Below are 19,479 nucleotides of genomic sequence, written 5' to 3'. Positions count from 1 at the left end.
GTTGCCAGGCAACCAGCGGAGACTCCAGGAAGTAACTAGTTGTAGCCAAGAAGAGTCTGGCACATAACGCACCATCATTTGGCTTCTTCTTCTTTTTCTTTTTTACATCAACCTAATCGCGTCTTTCTACAAGGCTTCTTACAATGTCTAGTTAATGGAATACCTGACACAAACTTCCATCATGATTTGTCCAACGAGTAGTGATCCAAATTAGCTTGTAAACTATTATGAGGTCGGCAACCCAAAGTCTGAGTCATTGACTGTATCCACGTTAGCCAGGTCAGTGACAGGATGCACGACACCTCAAAGTGGTCGGAACTGCATTGTCTTGTGACAATAATGCAGTCTGAGACATAAAGAAAGATGGCAGCTATACCTGTCTGTTTTGAACACCCTGGTATATGCATGAGGAGACTTGATTTGGCTCAGGTTTGTGCCTACTGTGCTCACATCTGACAATACAAAGCTACACTGACATCTGCAGAAAACTGTATGCAGCATAAAATCATTAATAGTTAATGCAGACCTGACATTAGTATTCAAACCAGTCATAATGGTAAGCATAAAGACAAAAGTGAAAGGGACAGGCAATCAACACTGTGGAGAGTCTACAGAAAATCTACAGTGATGAGGAAGGAAGTGTCAGAAACGTGTGTGCTGAGGATTGGAAGAGCAGGGAGTGTATGGATGGAGTATTCAGAGCTGGAGTATTCAGAGCTGTAACACCGTGACCTAACAGCGATGGGTCGTGTAACATTAGACGCTTTCTATCCACATCAAATCCGTTAAATATGCACATCTGTTAACGTCATATAAACAAACCATGTACTTATCAGCTATGCACTAAATATCAGACTGAAGATGTAACCACTCAAGAAAAAGATGGATGAGTACTTGCTATCTTCCTGTGATATTTAGATGTTTTTTTTTACTGGAAATGACATAATATATAGCCAACAGCAACTCAACCAGAAACTCCCTCCAGCCAGCTGCTACCTTATTTAGGTTTTTCTAGTGAAGTGAGGAGATATCATAGAGATTACTCCTCATTTCAATTAAATAAATCAACTGTTCCTCGTCCAGAGCGACAGGAAGTAAATAGAGAATCTGACAAAAGTTCAGCTCACTCCAAAAGAGAATAAAGCAATCAAACTGATTTTGTGGCTGGCGCTCGCTGGTGTCGCAGTCAATTAGGACAAAGTGTTACACATCATGAGTACCACTGAACTTGTCTCTCATGTACACTCAAACTCTCTGCAGTAAAAAAAAACCTAAAAAACTGTTGTGTCATTGTTTTAAGATTCCTAAGATCCAGGTATCAGATTTAATAATAATAAAACTCTTCTACTTTTGCTTTCTTCCATCTTTTTCAAGGTTGTTGGGTGGCTGCCTCTCCTCTTTTCACTAGGAGCTGTAAAATCTATGTGACAGCTCTGATTTATGACACAGCATAGGCACCGAGCGCCTGTGGGGAGCGGAGTGTATGGCTGAGTGTGTTTGGAGGTGTGCGAACGTGTGTGTGTGTGTGTGTGTGTGTGTGTGTGTGTGTGTGTGGTGTGTGTGTGTTGTGTGTGTGTGTGTGTGTTTATGTATGAGCGTGTGCGGCTCACGGCGGACCACCACTGCTGTGCTCAATGCTCATGCACCCAACAGAGCACCCAGGTATACGGGAGCTCCTGAAAACTGACGTGCACTCACAAATATATAGAAACACACACACACACACACACACACACACACACACACACACACACACACACACACACACACACACACACACACACACACACACACACACACACACACACACACACACACACACACACACACATTGTATCATTTACAGAGCCTGAACTTCATTACACATTCAAAGAAGAAACTTGCTGAAACTACGACCCTAAAATCATAAAAAATAAAGTTTCATGAGTGATGTAAATCTCACAGTTCCCTAAAAAACTGCACTCTTTCTAGTTTGCCAACATTCTTCCAACAGGTCTAACAGAGTTTCATTGATTTCTATCACAGTCGTGTTGTTGTGGAGAAAAGTAACGCAACTCATGTCAAAAAGGACTTTGAGAGTATTCTGCAGAGTTTTGGAAATCAACAGAAACTTGCAGCTTTTGCAGTTTTTTTAAACTTTAGAAATGTTTCAGCTCTTTCTCTTCTGCCTTCTTCTGTCCATCTCACCCTGCACCCTTATTGTCTCCGCTTGTCCTGTTCTCCTCGCCTGGATGACCTGCGCTCACCGCGAACACCATTTGTCACATTCAAGGCCAGGTTAGACACACCGGGATCCTGATCTGCAAGGAGAAGGATGTGCGTGTTTGCTCCAAATGTGTCGGTGTGTGTGTATGAAGGGCGTAGAGGTTTGACAATAAATGCTGCACAAAGACATGAACGCATCCGTGTACTTTTGTGTGTGTGTGTGTGTGTGTGTGTGTGTGTGTGTGTGTGTGTGTGTGTGTGTGTGTGTGTGTTTGAGCCTGTGACACTCTTATCTGGGAGTTTGAATTTCACACTTCGTGCCTTTGCCTCTGTCAGGCAGAGAAGCAAATGATGGACAGCAGGGAGAGGACAGGGTGGGAAACCTCAGCCAGATGAAAAAGGTCGTGACAGCTGACAGGAAGGAGGAAAGTGTTCACGGACCCCTAAGAGGACGAATGTCGGAGGCAGGAGGGAAGAGAATAGAGGAGGACAGACGTATAGTCTGAGACTGAGAAGGGGAAAAACAGCAAGAGCTACACTTTGTAACACACACAAAAAAAAGCAACGTGAATTGTGGTTGAGTTCTTTCTGTGGTGAGACGCTAAAGTTTGAAATTAAGCTTTCTTCTGTATTGCAAGGCGAGGGGGTTTATACATAATACATTTGTTTGTGAAAATCCAATTTTTATCACTACATGTCCTGTTCCATTAGCTCAAAATAAATTCCTCTCAGCTAGCAACTAAGAAATGAGCAAAAACATTTCAATATTTATATCCATATGAATCTACGCTGACATAAAAACTGCACTAATGAAGTTTATCTCTGCGGTGATAAAAGGAGCTGACACAAATCTCTCGGGCCGTGAAGTGTCTCTCCGCCAGCTTAACACACCTTGGTTGTTTGTGCAGTCTCGCTACAATGTCCTCAGCCCCCTCCTCTGTCAGTCTGTTGCAGTCATTAGCAGCATGCTAATAAAGGCTAATTACATTGAGACAGGCAGACACAACTCATTTCTTATCATGACAGTTGTGCTGCTGTGTTTGTGGTGCCTGAAAATGTTACGCCAATAAATAAGGCGCTGCTCATAATCAACAGCTTTTTTGTTGTTGTTGTTGTCAGATAAATAAATATTACCATGTTTTCTATTTGATTTCCATTGTTGCTGTTGATAAAAATGTAAATCGGTTTGTCTGAGCTTTTATAGAAGCTTTACATCTATTCTTTCTTTGTGTTGACAGTACGTGAGGCAGCTTAGGTTTTTCTCAGAGGACGAGAAAACAACCAAATCAATTAAGAAACTATATTTAGTGCTATAGAATCTCACAAATGGTAATAAAGATAATTACAAGTACACAAATGTATGAATATGCGAATAATTGAAACAACATATGAAAAGAAAAAGCAGAGGTAGGAAGCAAGAAAGGAATGACTTGAAAAGGGAGGGAGGAAAGAAAGATGAAGTAAGAAAGAAAAAGGGAGGAAGAGGATGTAAGATTAGAAAATGAACCTTGTTGTAGGTAAAGTCTTTTCCACAAGCGATGGATTGTGAGCATCAGGCGATTCAGACCCCCCCCCTTCCCTCTCTCTCTCTTTCTCACTCTCCCTCTCTCTCTCTCACACTCTCGGTCCCCCTATTCAAGTTACAAAAGCTCATTTTGGAGATTTCGCTGGCATGGCAGAAAAGCTCTCTGTTCCCCATTTCCCATATTTCATATACGGCCCATTGGAAAGCATCGTCTACGAGTGTCATGCCTTGGCACATTTATGAGAGATGCATCGAAGAACTTATTACTTGGAAGATATGCTTAAGTTCAGCATTTTGAAAGTAACTACTCTGTATGGTAATTCACTTATAAAGCAATGGTAAAAATATGATTATCTACATGGTCGCTGGTTACATCAACACTATACGTAACTAAAGGTTTGCATTAGAGTTGCAAATTATAACTAACATTAATAATATGTTGTTTTTGCATACAATTATTCACGGAACAAGACATTATAATACAATGACAGAACAAAGAGTACTGTAAACTTTTTATATGTGAATTAACATAATTTAATAGAAGATAAATAGCATTCAGTTAGGCTCTGATAAGATTTAAGGAACAAAAAGTCATTAATGGTTGAGAAAAATTAGGTTTTAAAGCGAGCATCTCAAAAGCTCCATCATCCCTTCATTTAAACTCTACTGATGTTTAAGAAAGACATTGATTGGTGAAGCTGAATGTAACATGATCTAGCATTGGGTCCTGTCAATCTTAAATTTGATTCGAAAAGTAACAGCCAACATATGAAAACATATTTGGTACTTGGTTGGAAATGCTTCATTTTAAACCTACAGCAGGACAGGAGGTTGGTTATCAAGGTCTAAGTACTTTAAAAACATGTTTAATACTGCACATGTTCAACCTGAGCAGACGTCTAATCAGGGGTGTGTAGAGTACAGACTGTAAATTAATATTACACTTAAATTGTTTTATTTAGGCTCAGCTTGTGAGGGAATAACATTAAAAAAGGGAATTAGGGAATAGCAAGTTCACTGTGCTCTTCAGTTATTTAAATCATCATTCCTGACAGTGTTTTAACCAACATGAAACTGCACAATGTGGTCTGTAATTAATCTACATCCAGCAGCTGGTGCCTATGTAGATGTATCTGATAACAGCTTATAAGATTATTTTTACAGGGTCTTGCTCTCCTGATGGTTTTAAATCTTTTCTGTCATTGTATCGGTTCCCAAAAGAGTCTTAAAAGGAAACTTCAGCATTATTTCCCATCATTTTCTGATTAAATGAATAATTAAAGACAACAATTGGTCTGGGTTGCAGTGTATTCCTTCGGGGCAACTGCACACCATCAATGTACGTTGTTTTTGACATTGACAGGCTCAAATTGTTATTATGAGTGTCTGATAACGCTATGCAAAGGTCTCTACAGAGGAATAAAACACATTTGCTTATCCTATTGCTTGATTCGGTCTGTCTGTTATTGTGCCTGAACAAGTATTAATCAGGAAGAAGTCTCACTCTGAAATCTTGTGAAAGTTGAATTTTTGCAGAAAGACAGAAATACACTTTAAACGTATACATTTCAAAATAGAAGGACTTTTCTCTGGATGTGATTTAAATTATAGGCAGGACCTACCCATTAGGTAACTGCAGCAGCAATTATTGCAGGGGTGGGGGTAAAAAATTACCCATATAGGTGCTTCAGATTGGATTAAAATCACTGACTGCAGGTAATGTAAAAATCACACCACCTTCCCCATAGTAATATATCCAGTCCAAATGATGCTGCAGACATACTGGCAGTGCTTTAAGGGTTGCATTCAGTTTCAGTGTTTTCAGTTCTTGGATATGTGGTGAGTCACTGAGATGTTAATGTTTGGATCAGACGCTCAGTCAGATTCTTACTGTGCAGGGAGCTTTGGGACGATGTCTCTATGCTCAAATTCATCTTTCAGACACACAGAATCATTGTTAAACTTTCAAAGTGAGCTGCCAACACCACATTTTCCTTAAACTAACCTCTGTCAGTGGAGTGAAATTAATATTCTGTATGAACTGTGTTTAGGGGCACAGTGTGGACCAGTGGTTTCAGATGTGGCTCTCCAAACCACCAACCCTGGTCAACCCCTGTATTGACACGTTGAAGTGTCCCTGTGGAAGACACTAATCTGCACTTAATGGATTATCCAGTCCAGTGGTGTAGTGCTGACTCTGACCTCACTGTCGAGGGAACCGAGCGAAGAGATTTTCTTGAGTCAGTGTCACATTATTCTACTGATGATTGTCTTCTGTAAGTATGTGACCTCATCCACACCGCTAGCATTAGCCGCTAACCCACGAGCACTCTGAGGAGCTGAAGTACTAAGCAACTTATCAGGGAAGCTCCCAGCGCGGGGCATTAAAGCTGACTGAGTGAGCGAGCACAGCAACACTGGCCCAAAGTCCTGCCTAGTCATCGCTTCTCTCTCCCGTACGTTGAAAAAGTGCCACTTTCATTCCCATGGTGATAAGGGAGAGTGAAAAGGTGGGAAACAGACCTGTGTAATGCTGATGGACGTAGTCAGTGTGTGAGTGAGCAGGGGCTGGAGTGCGAATCAGGGGCTAAAAATGCAGCATCAGCAGTGGTGGATTTACTTGGATGAATGGACCCGACTCGATGATGTGGGGTAGGTGGGTGTAGGGGGAGATTGGAGAACGGAGGGTGTCAAAGCAAGTGGCTGAGACACGGCAAATACTACCAGTGAGCTGTGGCCACCTAAGTAATTACTACCTTTGCTGTTAGGCTAATCCCCCAAAGCAGAGGAGCAGACTCAGGAGAGAAAAGCTTAGAGCCTCCGTGGGGCTCCCCATCACCCTACTTCAATTACGCATAGACACAGACCTGTCTCACTCAGAGAGAGAGAGAGAGAGAGAGAGAGAGAGAGAGAGAGAGAGAGAGAGAGAGAGAGAGAGAGAGAGAGAGAGAGAGAGAGAGAAGAGAGAGAGAGAGAGAAAGAGAGAGGGATGGAGTGCAAAGGAAAGGCCATATCACTTAAATAAAATAGTTATGCATCTCTAATCTGCTCATACCATTTGTTACTTTGAGAAGGGCTCTACAGGACACACAAAAATACAACTATATATATGATTAATTAAAACAGATATAGTAGAATGATGGATTTGCACTCACATTTTTACTTTAGAAATCTGCAGTTGAAATATTATAAGGATGCATATATAGGTGAAAGAGAAAGAAGGTACAATTGCAACTTGCTCTCTTGCAAATTAATTGCCAGCTTTTTAGCATGAGATTCAAGACATTCATGTTTTCTGGTGTTTCTTATTGTTCATTGACACCAGTAATATTTATGAACATAGGATATATATTTTAATTTATGGCTGTAAGAGAGAAACAAAAAATACTTAATTTTTATATATATGTATAGGTTTCATTTATTGTCTATAGTTCAAGAAACAAAGTTATAAATATCATTACTAACATTAAGTTTGATGACTGGATATTTGTTTTTCCATGATACAATTATGTAATTAGATATAAAATCAATACGATATATTAATTTCAATGATAAACCGCAAACACAATCACTGAAAAACATATGTAAAATGCTTTTTGACCAGCAATCACTCAGCTACATGTCACTTTTATCATCTACAGTGTCGACATTATTGTGCAAAAAGCTGTTATGGTGATTTCGACAAGACATATCAAGAAGAAAGTACATTTCTTGTAAAATACAGATGAATTCAATGACATTTCTCCACATGGAAATCACCAAAGAAAAGAGAAAATAAACATTACCATTTAAAGTGTCTAAAGTTAATTCATGAAGGCTTGTGTAGCCATAGAAAAACATACACTGAAGAACTAAACCCCTTTCAGCTGTGAGGCACTGTCAGTATTTTGTGCAGAGGAGCAAGAGCAGATTTTTACAGCAGTCTGTTGTTGCCATTAACAACCCGAAACTTGACAGATAAGTGAAACAAATTGTTTATTACAGCGAGTGCACAGCTCTCTTCCCTGGCCAGTTACTAGTAAAAATTGAAAGGTCTGCAACAAGCAAGCTCAGCAGCACTGCCGGTCTGTGAAGTGCTGCTGCGAGAGGGTTACCTTTGCGTTCGGAGCGTTTCTTGCGTCTCCTCTTGAACCTGCGTCGGATGAGGCAGTAATAGGAGCCCAGATTCTGCGCGCCGTTGGTAAGAAGGGCCATGGCTTGGTCAAGACTTACACAGAGACAAAAATCAACCGAAAACCTCTCTAACTGCACTAAATGAACCTGGAGCAAATCAAACTTCAGCTGCTGGGATCTCACTGTGAGCACCGACACATGGTCTACCTGTCCGTCAACTCCGTCAGCCAGCGCTCTCACACTTGTCCAGTTTGTGCCGTCAAGCTGATGATATTCTCAAAACGCTCAACTCCACACACCTGCAGCGTGTCTTTGTTTCTACTTTAGTCCTTCCCTTGTATCCGAACTCTCTTTCCCTCCCTCCCTCCCTCCCTCCCTCCCTCACTTTCCTCCTCCTCCTCCTCCTCTCACTGTTTTTCCTCTACTCTGTTGACTCCATGTCTGCCCTATCAGAAGTCAGAGAGGGGAGGCGATAGAGTGTGAAAAAGGAGGAGGGGGACCAGCAGTGATTCAGGTTTGTGAATTAACACGGGGAGCAGAATCTCAGTCGCTATACCTGTCTCATCACTCCTTTAAAGTAACTGACGTGTCCAACAAGCAGAAAACAATCTCACCCCCCATGACGATCCCTGTCCTTCGCTTTTCACTTCATCACGTTTCTGCAATCATACTGTACCACTGTGTTGAAGGTATCTTTAATGCTCCTTTTGCACGAAAAACACACATGGGTGTACTGAATACTACGTCAAAATGCTAATGTTCACACACACACACACACACACACACACACACATATATAGAAAAGCTCAAATCACATCTTGAAGCATGAAGCAGATAATAATAATAATATATAATAAATAAAACCACCCGTGCAGGTTTCTATTTCTTTTGCTTGCACACTCTTCTCTTGCAACATGAGTATGGGGACCTGCAGCAGCTAAGACAGAACTACTCTGCCTCCCTCTAGTGGTGATATTGCATAATCGCAACCATCAAACATCTTCCAAGCTCCAAATATAAGGATGAAAAGGGACCACCTAATACTAAAAGGTGTTGTTGATTGTTACTGCTTGTTTAAGTCCCCTTCCACTCAAACATGAGTTTAATTATTCGTTTGCATGATTGGCCTTTACTGTGAAGATTGATAAATGTGCAGAGTTTGGGACTAGAAAGCTTATTTCATATTCATGCTGAAATCATTCTGTTCTGAGTCTAAGGTATGTAACGAAGAGTGTGATTTGTGAAATCACAACTGGTTTGAAGCCAATATTGGTTCATTGTACAACTTACACAACTGTGATATGGAAACTTGAAGCCTGCAGTGCAAAAACACTGATAGTTGACTTTACAGTGAAGTAGGAGACGTGGTGTCTTTTTGAAACAAAAACATATTTTCATATTCATAGATCATGGACTTTGTAGAGAGGAGAGGATGTATCTTTATATGTCTTTAAAAGTGTCCCAGGGGATTTTTAATCATGGTTGAAAGTATAGTTGAGCTCAAAAGTAGTTTAGGCTACACAAGTCTATACTAAAGCGTATCAAAATAAGTGAAGTAAGAAGAAAAAGTCTCAAGAAAAGTGACTCAAACAACAGATATGCAAAAAGCAGACAAAAAAAATCCACTCACCTTTGACTTGTTGTGATGTCAGTGATCGGAAAAACCTGGGAAGGAGGGAGAGAGAGAGAGAGAGAGAGAGAGAAGTAAGTAAGTAAGGTTCCAAGTAAGTAAACAGCAGAGATTTTGGCTGACCGCAGAGTCACTGACAAAAGATCTGGATTACTGACAGTAAAACTGTTTCAAGGACACGGTGCATCCAAATTAGCGGTCGATATAGATGCCAAGAGAAGGTACACACACCAGGATTCATGCTCCAAATGGAATTTGGCTTTTTCCAGTTATTGAAACTGAATCTTTGATTACAGCGTCCAAACCTTTTCAAATGTTTCCTTGTAATATAATCTGGGTGCTGAAGGTTTCCTTGTAAGCATTATATTTGACAAACAATGCCCATATACAGAGATGTGTACTGGTAATGTAGGCACTTTGTGTACAGACCAGTGATCAGAACCAGACCAACGTGCAAAGCTTAAATAAAAATATTGCTAAAATGTTTTCCCTTGACTGTAAGTAGACTACACGCTATGCAAAAGTTGCACCAACATAACCCCATCGACCACAGTGAACATATAACCACATTTATTCTCTCTCTCAAATGATTGACTATCAACCTGTTTATTTAACCACTTTAGCCGACAAGACAGGACGTTTAGTTTTCCCACCAACCAAAGTGGCACCAGTCAACTCGAAGTTTAGATTAGAAACCGTAGAAGTTTACATCAAGTTTGGATTAATGGTCTAAGACTGTAGAAGAGAGGTATTACTGCTAACATTAATATTGACAGTGAGCCAGCATGAATACCAGGACGGCACTGTGATACCTTCTGTTGCAAAGATCCTTTCTGTGAGTATTAAATGTGCAGTGTTTTGGTGCGGTAAGCCTTTTCAATGCAGAAATCTCTCACTCTAACTGGACTTCCTGGATCATATTTTATTGTCTCACTGCTACCTTAAACAACCCAACCTCACAAAAACAGCCCAGATCTGTTTTCAGTCTGAATCCCAACTATGACCCATGTTTCCATGGTAACAATTTGTGACATCTGCTGACCGGTGGAATCAATAAACAAAAAAGAAAAACATTTATAATTCGTGGTTTGCTAACATGTTGTGGAGCGAGCAATGAGGAAGGAAAGAGGTTTTAGAGACAGTGGTAACTCACATGAAATAGACAGAGGAAACTCTCTAAGCTTGAGTGACGTGTTACTGCAGCAGACGTTCTGAGTCCTGACACATGTCTGCTACAGGTCTGTACTGTGCTGAGATTTTATGCAACTGAAAGTTTATTTTGGTATTGTTACACTGTTTGGTATTGTTACACTTTCCCCAGCAAAAAAATTCCCTGAGACTGTTGAATTTTTTCCAGAAGCATTTTTTTTGCTGGAGTGAAGGGAGCTGAGCATGTTTTCTGCTTAATGAGGTAGTTAAGAACTGAATAGATTTGTGCAACAAATGAATTTAGATGTCTATCTGAAGTTTATTCAATCTAAGCTCTAGTAAAAGGCTCCATTTGTAAAACAGGCTTTCTTTTTCTTAAACCTACAGTGCAAAACGTTCACATACAGATGAACATCTGTTACATTTAAGCCCTTGCAATACAAAGTTCATACAATTCTGATTAAGCCAATGATCGGCATATTAATCTCTCTGTGTTTAACATAATACCAAAGTTTTTAATCTGGTGTTTGGTTTGACATTCCCACACTGGCCAGCTGAGCAAACTCATTTGCAGTTAATTCTCAGCTAACTTGAAGGGGGATGAAACTATTTAATCGTGTGGCTCCTCTAGACTTTCCAAACTTTATCAGACCGAATAGATCAAATTCTGATGGTGAAAGAGTCATTTTGCAGGAATTGTGTGACACCAATGACGCAAGCATGTCGACAGTGTTTTTGTAATTACTCTTACTACCAGAAGGGGGAGATAAAAGTCCTGCACTCCAGCTTTAAGCACAGCAGTCTGCACCCACTGCAGTCTGCTGCATACAACATGAACACAAACAGTTATATACAGTGTATAACATGAGATAGTGATGACAGTAAGTATATCCTCTATTATGTCAAATGTACAGTGCATAATATATCCTGCACATTGGCTGTCCACAGTCCTGAAGTGCAATCATATAGAATTAGGAGAGAAGCACGATTTTCCTTGTTCTGGCTGAACTCCAGTATACTGGATTTGATGAAAACATGACCATGAGGTTAAAGTGATGTTGGAGGATTTTAAGGGGATTAGGTGGTGTTTACATCTACATTTAGTGAACAGTGTAGGATTTGTGGCCCTTTTTATACACAGATACATGTCACAGATACAGCATTTTTTTATGGATCAGGCATCGCTGTTGTCTCTTGAGAAGCCGAGCACTCTAAAAAGGTCTTTGGCTATTCTAAACATGGAGAGCTTCATTTTAAAAGGCCCATCTTTCGATTTCATCCACTTCATCCAACTTAAGTCGTCTCTAAACAACTGACCTGGCTGAAGGTGTTACAACAGAGCCAGGATAATGCTCTTCTACATTTACGGGTATCATGATCACACTGACTTCAAATCCCCGTCAGAGACACCAATAACCTTGAACAAATGCTTTGTGTAGAGAAGCCTTAAAAGGCTAGAACCAGAAACTTGAGACACTCCCTTCTCTCACAGTCTGAAACATAAATCGTGGTGCTAGATTTATTATCACTGTGCCACATGTGCCAGTATAAAATCATGTAAATTATTTAGATAAGTTGTTGATACCTTCCTTTACTAATGTCTCCAAGATGTCATGTGAACCCTCCTTAATCAAGAAATGCTAAATTCAAGAGGAAGCCCACAGAGAGCTGGTTAAAAATATCAGTAAGTCTACAGGCGGGTGTTAAAAAGATGCCCCAGAAAAAAAGGCCACTGCCAAAAAGCTCCAAAGCTTATACAGTACAGATATACAGTAGCTGGGGATAGAAATGATAGCAAAGGAATAAGAGAGGAGGGCGAGGACGAAATAGAGACATAAAAGCTTGAGATGAGTAAAGGAAATTAGAGCAGAGGATATTAGAGAAAAAACCCCGAGTGAAGACGCAAGATAAAGAAATAAAGCAAAGCAAGCCAGAGACGTGGAGATGAAGAGAGGGAGATGCAGAAAGGTAGGATGAGGTGAAGAAAAAAAAAAAGTTCTCAAATCAAACGATGGAGCTAACCGGGGTCCTTTAAGGTCAGTGAAACTGTTTTTACTACTGCTCAACTCTTCTGCAGCGGGATATAAAACATTCTTAAAATGTGAATTTGAGGTTTTACGGTTGTTGTTTTTTTAGAAATTAGGAAAAAGAAGCACATAAAGTTAAACTGAGCAGAAAGAGAAATAGAAAAACAAGAAAAAAAAGAAGAAGTTCCTGCAGAAACAAAGTGAGACAGCATATGAGACGAGAAGAAATGGTGAACTGGAATACACTCCAGACGCAAATTCATTCATGCTTCTGCGTACAGGCCAACCATAACTACAACTGGCCAAGTCTCACCACAACTGCCTTGGCCGGGCGACTGTTTTTTGTTTTGCTTTTTTTTGTCTTCCTATTTTCTTCCGATTTAATTTATAGAGACTGTGCACACATGGGGAACGGGAGTCGGTGCATGCCCCGCAGAGGTTGGTGTAGAAATGTTTATCCACCGCTCTGACATACAGAAGGAAAGAGGCTGCGTTATAAAGCAGCCAGTACGTTGCGGTTATCCAGACTTGAATTTAAAGACGTTCCAGACTCCGAATAACAATTCAGCTCCTGGTGGCCTTTTGCCGTGGTTTGACAGAAGAAACACAACCACTGACGAAAACAACCTCTTAAACAGTTTCACAGGCGAGCCGTCCAGGCTACTGTGGTGAGCCCATCTGTTGGTTCATACATGTACTCACAGTCAACTGCGAATAAAAAGCACAAAGGCTTAAAAATAGAGTCAGTGGGAACAGTTTTGATTTTTTTTTTTTTTTAAATCAAGCCTTTTGTAAGCTGTACATATCAATTTGAGAGCCGGCAATCATGCAGAAGTTTAGATGTTCTATCTTCACTGTTGGGTTATGATTAAATCAGAGGTCACTAGAGGAGGCTTTGGAGATTTCACTTCCTAATCTGTGTTGAACAACCGTAGTAATATTAAGAAATATGCTGATAGATTTACTGTAATAGTGTAGTAAAACCAAACACCAGCATGTGGAGACGCTTGGAGTATCAAAGCGGTCAGATGTCAAACTCTGCGGTGTCATTAGACTGATATGTTGACATACTTATTCTTATAATTAGCGAACGAGACCCTCCAGCAAAACCAAAATATGCTCATTAGCATTTTTATAAGCATTCCTCATTAAAAATTCGGCACCACAAACCAAAAAGCCATCCAGCTAACAAGCTAGTTTAAAAACAAGGAGACTAACAAGCTCTATTCATCTGCCTTTTTGCCACATTTTCTAACATCTGGAGAAGGACATAAAATAAAAAAAAGAGCTCCAAACCTCACAAGGTTCCCTCAGATGCTGATGAAAAGCCTACAATTTTAAGTTTGCCCACGTGTTTCAGCTGCATGTCGAAGCAGTTATCTCAAGTCACAGTGGAGAACCGACCGAAAGAAAATCCCAACATGTAGACATAAGCGTGTCCTGTGGTGCCTGAATACCTGAATATGAAGGGAGATGAAAAATATCCAGGCAGGAGTAGAGTTTCATTGCCTTGTGAGGAAGTCACGTTCCTAAAGCAACACTCACTAAATCTCATCTTGTGCAGAGTTTGGCAAGAGGAGAGAGAGAGAGAGGGGGGGGGGGAGAGAGAGAGAGGGGGAGATGGTGCGCGAGATATTAGTAGAGACAGAAGGGGAGAGCCCTTAAGAGCTTTTGAGAGTTAGTGCGTGTTGGTCAAATTATTAGGGTGTAATAGGTGCTGACTTACTCTGGGCTCTTTGGAAGCTGGAGCTAGAGGGGTGCATCAGGTGGATAGAGATACAGGAGACATTATATTTGACAGAGGTGATCAGAAATAGTAAACAAATAACTCATCAAGACACTTCTAAATGGGCTCTGATGGTTGATTACGAAAGAGAAACCGAGTCAGTCGGCTGTGTGCGATAGGAGTGCGTGACTGTAAACCTCGACCCCCGACCCCATACTTGACAGTACGCGGTCTTCAGTCAAAAAATTAGGCCAATGGCTCCGTAACCACTGGCCACACACACAGAGGCTACAGTCAGGGTCCCAATGCAACAATGCGTCTCCCTCTGACCTAGATTGTTCCCACATGTACATACAGAGAGATGCCATTTTAATTAACCCGTCATTTAATTTTAAGTGTGTGTGATTATATTGTGAAGGATTGAGGGTGTGTGTGTATGCAGAAAATCAAGAGAGAGAGAGAGAGAGAGGATGTACCACCATGTCCTGTTATTTTCTCTATGGTACCGATGAATATCTGGCAGTGTTTTTGTTTTACTCACACTTGTCCAGCAGAGGGCAGCAATGCTACAATATAATTAACATTATGCAGTAAGCACACAGAGAATGGGGGATGTTTTTCATTTAAGTGCATGTTTAAAAATGATTTCCAGTACACTGCTCTAACTGATCACATGTGTTGTGCTGTTGTAAAATACAGAAGGGTCACCGGGTTACATCTGCAACATGGCTGGGATGCACTCGCTGCTGCCTTTCTTTCACTGACAGCTGCACGGGTTGCAGTGGTCAGCTCCAAGTGTGAATGTGTGCCGTTGTAAAAATGAGAAAAAAATGACACATTTGAGTTCAAAAAGGCACAAACTAGAGGAGCAGAAGCTGCTGACAAAGACAGTGCAGCTCTTGTCACAAACGTGTGATACATAAAATGAAAACAGGGTTTTTTTTAGGGATGAAAGACTTAGAATTAGTGACACTTTTATGACAGTTTTCACTTTTTAAATAAGAAACTGGCCCATGTTCTTAATGCAATCCAGTTGTGAGGTAACAGGAATTAACTAATATGTTATTGGGTTTGTTAGAAGGAGATTTGTTGTATCTGTGGTTTTTACAGCACTCCTTTTTTGTATTCTGACTTTCTGTGCACTTTCAGAGAAGCACTTTTTGATTGCGAACTGACCGCTGAGCAATCCATCAAACTGGCTGCATGTGATGCAAGTATGTGACTGTGTTCCTGATACTGCACTGATGATGCCTATTGTATTGGTCGTTCATGGCGATGCAGAGCCGGGTGGGATCTGCGGGAGATAGTGTGAACCAGCACGTTTGTTGTGCCCTCCCGATGAAGCTTCTCACTGGCAGGTAGAGAAGCAGCTTGTGGCTCCGTGTGAATCAAGCTGTCGCCCTCTCACACCAACAGTGAGGGTTGTAGGTGACAAAAACTGCATTGCATGTGAAATAGATCATGCCAAAGTGGGAGGAAAACAGGGAAAAACTGTAATAAATAAATAATTATATAAACAGAGAGCATGTTGTATGTGGTCTCATGGCAGAACATACGGTAAATATTGTGACTGTGTGCACAGCACTCACTGTCAGTGACAGTGAGGCCAAACAAGGAGGGGGTAGTGAGAATACACACAAACATACAAGTCAAACACACACACAGTAGTACACATCCATCAAGAATTATCATTAACCTCTTAAACTCCACAAGGACGCCAGAGTCGAAATTACTGTCTTCAGTTTTAAAGCTAGAGTGAACGTTTTGGTATCATATGAAACTATATAAATGAAAATATGAAACTAGACATCCATACACCCACCATGTCATGGGAATGGGGGTTAAATAATGGTCCAAAGTTAGGTTAAATTTTGGCAAGGGAAAAACTGGCATTACCATTTTCAAATGGGTCTATTGAACTCTAACCTCATGATATCTGAAAAAAGTCTCCCCTTTACAGACATGCCCATGATGCTAATCTCACACCATGTAGCTTTTTGCATGATGTATAAATGTTATTTTCGTCTATTCTAAAGATGATGTACTTGAATATTTCTGCATATTGGGGTCCTTAAACAGTCTTGGAATTGAATAAATTAGGTATGACTAGAAAGCTCAGACTCTTTTGGATTCAATGGGCCCAATTTTATTCCATTTAAAAAAACAAAAAGGAACTCACCATTCCAACCTCTTGTGACCTCTATGATAACACAGCCTCATGAAACTTCACAACCACCAACTAAAGACCCAGTGCATTCAGGGGAAGTATGACTTTCCTATGTATATTGACAAAAAGAGGGTCTCTGAGCAATTTCCAGAACAGAAGTGCCATCCAATTGCCAAAAAAAGGTTAAAAAGGTTAAACAAACCAAGCTGCTAGTAGTTTCCAAAACTGTGATTATGCACTCAATTCCAGCCACGCCGTCACGTATGTTATATGATTTACGAGCTGCTACATTCTACTGTTTGTCTCTATAAACCTGCTTCTGTTCTAAATAAAAGGACCTCTAAACAGGAATGACTTAACTCTTCCTATGGGAGTTCCCTTCAGTTCCCAAGCCTACCATCAGCTCCCACTGCTGGGTGTGGTCCCCCTCCAGCTCTCCGCTTGGGACGGAGCCACTCCTCTGCTTGTGGCTTTGGGTGTTTGGCTGCCGCTTGACCCAACAGTGTTGTGTGCATGTATATAGTAAACGCTTGTGTGCATGTGCAGGACGACGTAAGCACGAGGAGAACAAAGGGCAGCTCTGTGTTAGTTGCTTTGGCAAGACACGCACCTGAAAGTCAAAACTCAGCAGCTGGAAGAGAAGAAGGGTGGGATAAGGGCAGCAGGCCTACAGTCACACTATGTTTACTAATATGTATTTTATAGTTTAACATGTATGTTATGCAAGCATATACTATCATCCCTCACACACACACACACATAACAAAAAGGCATCACATCCCCTCTAAATTCTATGCTTCTCCTTCTTCTTTTGAGATTTGACTTAAATCCTGAGGCACTCCCCTGAATATCAACCAAGCTGAGCTATTTTGATTTTATTCCAGTTGTCATCTCCTTCCTCATATCAACACAGGCTCAGCCGAGCTGCTCCGAGCAACATTTTGACAACAATCTGGGGGAAATCCTGAAAGATTTGCATGTTGTCATGGCAACACTGACGAAAAAACCGAGTTGGGGCGTCGGAGTTCCAGTCGCAGGTATGCTGCACAACCTATTTTGTAAAATTCTGACCGACTTGCTACAACAACTCAAAGTTTGTGGCTTTTCACAGATTAGATGATTACTAAAGATCAGATTAAAAGGTTCAGGGGGAAAGTAGATAATTGAGATACTCTGAAACGTGAACGTGACCGCACCACGAGATGCCCAAACTATTTGGGTGATTATCTGACACTGTAGTCCAGAGCAACAGATAACGAGCAGTTTCAAGGATGCTCAAGGATGTTTTAATTGTAAATCGATGCGATGATAAACTGCACGCGCTGCACGCTCCTCGTTAACACAAAACACACACACACACACACACACACACACACACACACACAGGTAAGTTGTTCATAATCAGCAGCAGAATTTCTATCCTGCTTCACATCATGCACGGCACATTTCACCTTGCCGTTAATAGTTCCCTCCCCTTCTTTATTAGATGTTACAAAAAAGATGTCAGCATTTTCTCCCATGACGAATGAGTCTCTTTTCTCAGCCAATTCATCTTTCTATCCTGCTGTGTGCCCTTGTTGATGACACCACCTTACATTTCCTGTGTTACGGCGGAGCGAGGAGGGAAAACTTAAGGTCACGGTGGAAGAAATAGATCTGGCAGCAGAGGGGAAAAGGACGAATGAACAGAAGGAGGGGGTGTATTCAATTAACAAGGGACAGAGCGATGTGCAGAGGTGGAGCGAGATCGACACGAGGATCAGACGGATTGGACAGTAAAATGTGTTTAAGCAAAGATTTAATGCTAAAAAAATCTCGACTCGATAATCAGCTCACATTAAATTTCACCAGTGAAATACATGCCTATGGAAGGCTGCCCTGAAACTGTTGGATCGACTATATAATACACACACAGGTTTTTTTTACTGCACTGCAATGCGGTGTGACATTGAGGATAATGACTGCACACACACACACACACACACACACACACACACACACACACACACACACACACACACACACACACACACACACACACACACACACACACACACACACACACACACACACACACACACACACACACACACACACACACACACACACAGAGACACACACTCAGACACACATGCGACTGGAGAAAATCCCTTGTGAATACACATAGAAATGAGAAGGTGAGCATGCATGGTCATCGCTCAGTAAAAAAAAAAAAAGAAAAGAAGGACATTTTAGTGTTTACAGTAGAAGAAGCTTTGCGAGGTTATTTGTTATCAGGCTACACTGAGCAACAGTGCGGATGTCGTGACAGGTGAGGCGAGGCAAATTTATTTGTGTAGAAACATTTCAACAATGAGGCAATTCAAAGTGCTTTACATAACAACATAAAATGCAAAACCAACACATGGCAACTATAAAAAGACATTTTAATATGATTAAAAGTAATAAATAAGATTAAGTGTTAGTGCAGCTTCACATTTTGGCATTCAGTGTGACTGTCAATCAACAATAACTCTATTTCATCACAACAGGAAGTCTGTTTGACATCATCTTAATATGATGATCCATATATGACCATCCATAAAATGACTCATGAATGTATTTTTAATTTGTAGCAGCCCCTTTGATTAAAGGAAAACTACAGTTTGTAACAACTTTTTTGGGTTTTGTTTAAATCCATTTTCTGCCACTCTCCAAAAGTCAAGAGCTGAGATCTTGCAACACAGTGAAAAATAGATCCAAAGGAAAAACATGCATTAAACAAACATCTAGGTTAGTCAAACTGCACCAGTACCTAAAAAAAACAAGCTCCCACCAACTAAAACCCCCCCTTTATCACAGGGCTGTTTTCACTCTGAATGCAGCCTTCATTGTAATTTTCATTCCACACAGAAGCTGTGCTGCTGGTTGCTAGGAGCAGATAAATGCATGTTTTTG

At 40.8% G+C, this 19,479-nt stretch overlaps 1 protein-coding gene across 3 annotated transcripts in view; it reads right to left on the bottom strand.

Annotated features, from left to right (window-relative positions):
* The window catches only part of adarb1b (adenosine deaminase RNA specific B1b), a 119,673-nt gene that overhangs the window by 32,338 nt on the left and 67,856 nt on the right, over window positions 1-19,479 (bottom strand). For all 3 annotated transcript variants that reach the window (XM_062431142.1, XM_062431140.1, XM_062431143.1), the window contains one exon: window positions 9,474-9,508. The gene's annotated coding sequence lies outside the window, so the exon portion shown is untranslated. The remainder of the gene's footprint in view (window positions 1-9,473; window positions 9,509-19,479) is intronic.

This window comes from Scomber scombrus, chromosome 13 (genome assembly GCF_963691925.1).
Source record: "Scomber scombrus chromosome 13, fScoSco1.1, whole genome shotgun sequence".
NCBI lineage: Eukaryota > Metazoa > Chordata > Actinopteri > Scombriformes > Scombridae > Scomber > Scomber scombrus.
This window is presented reverse-complemented; position numbering and strand designations above follow the sequence as displayed.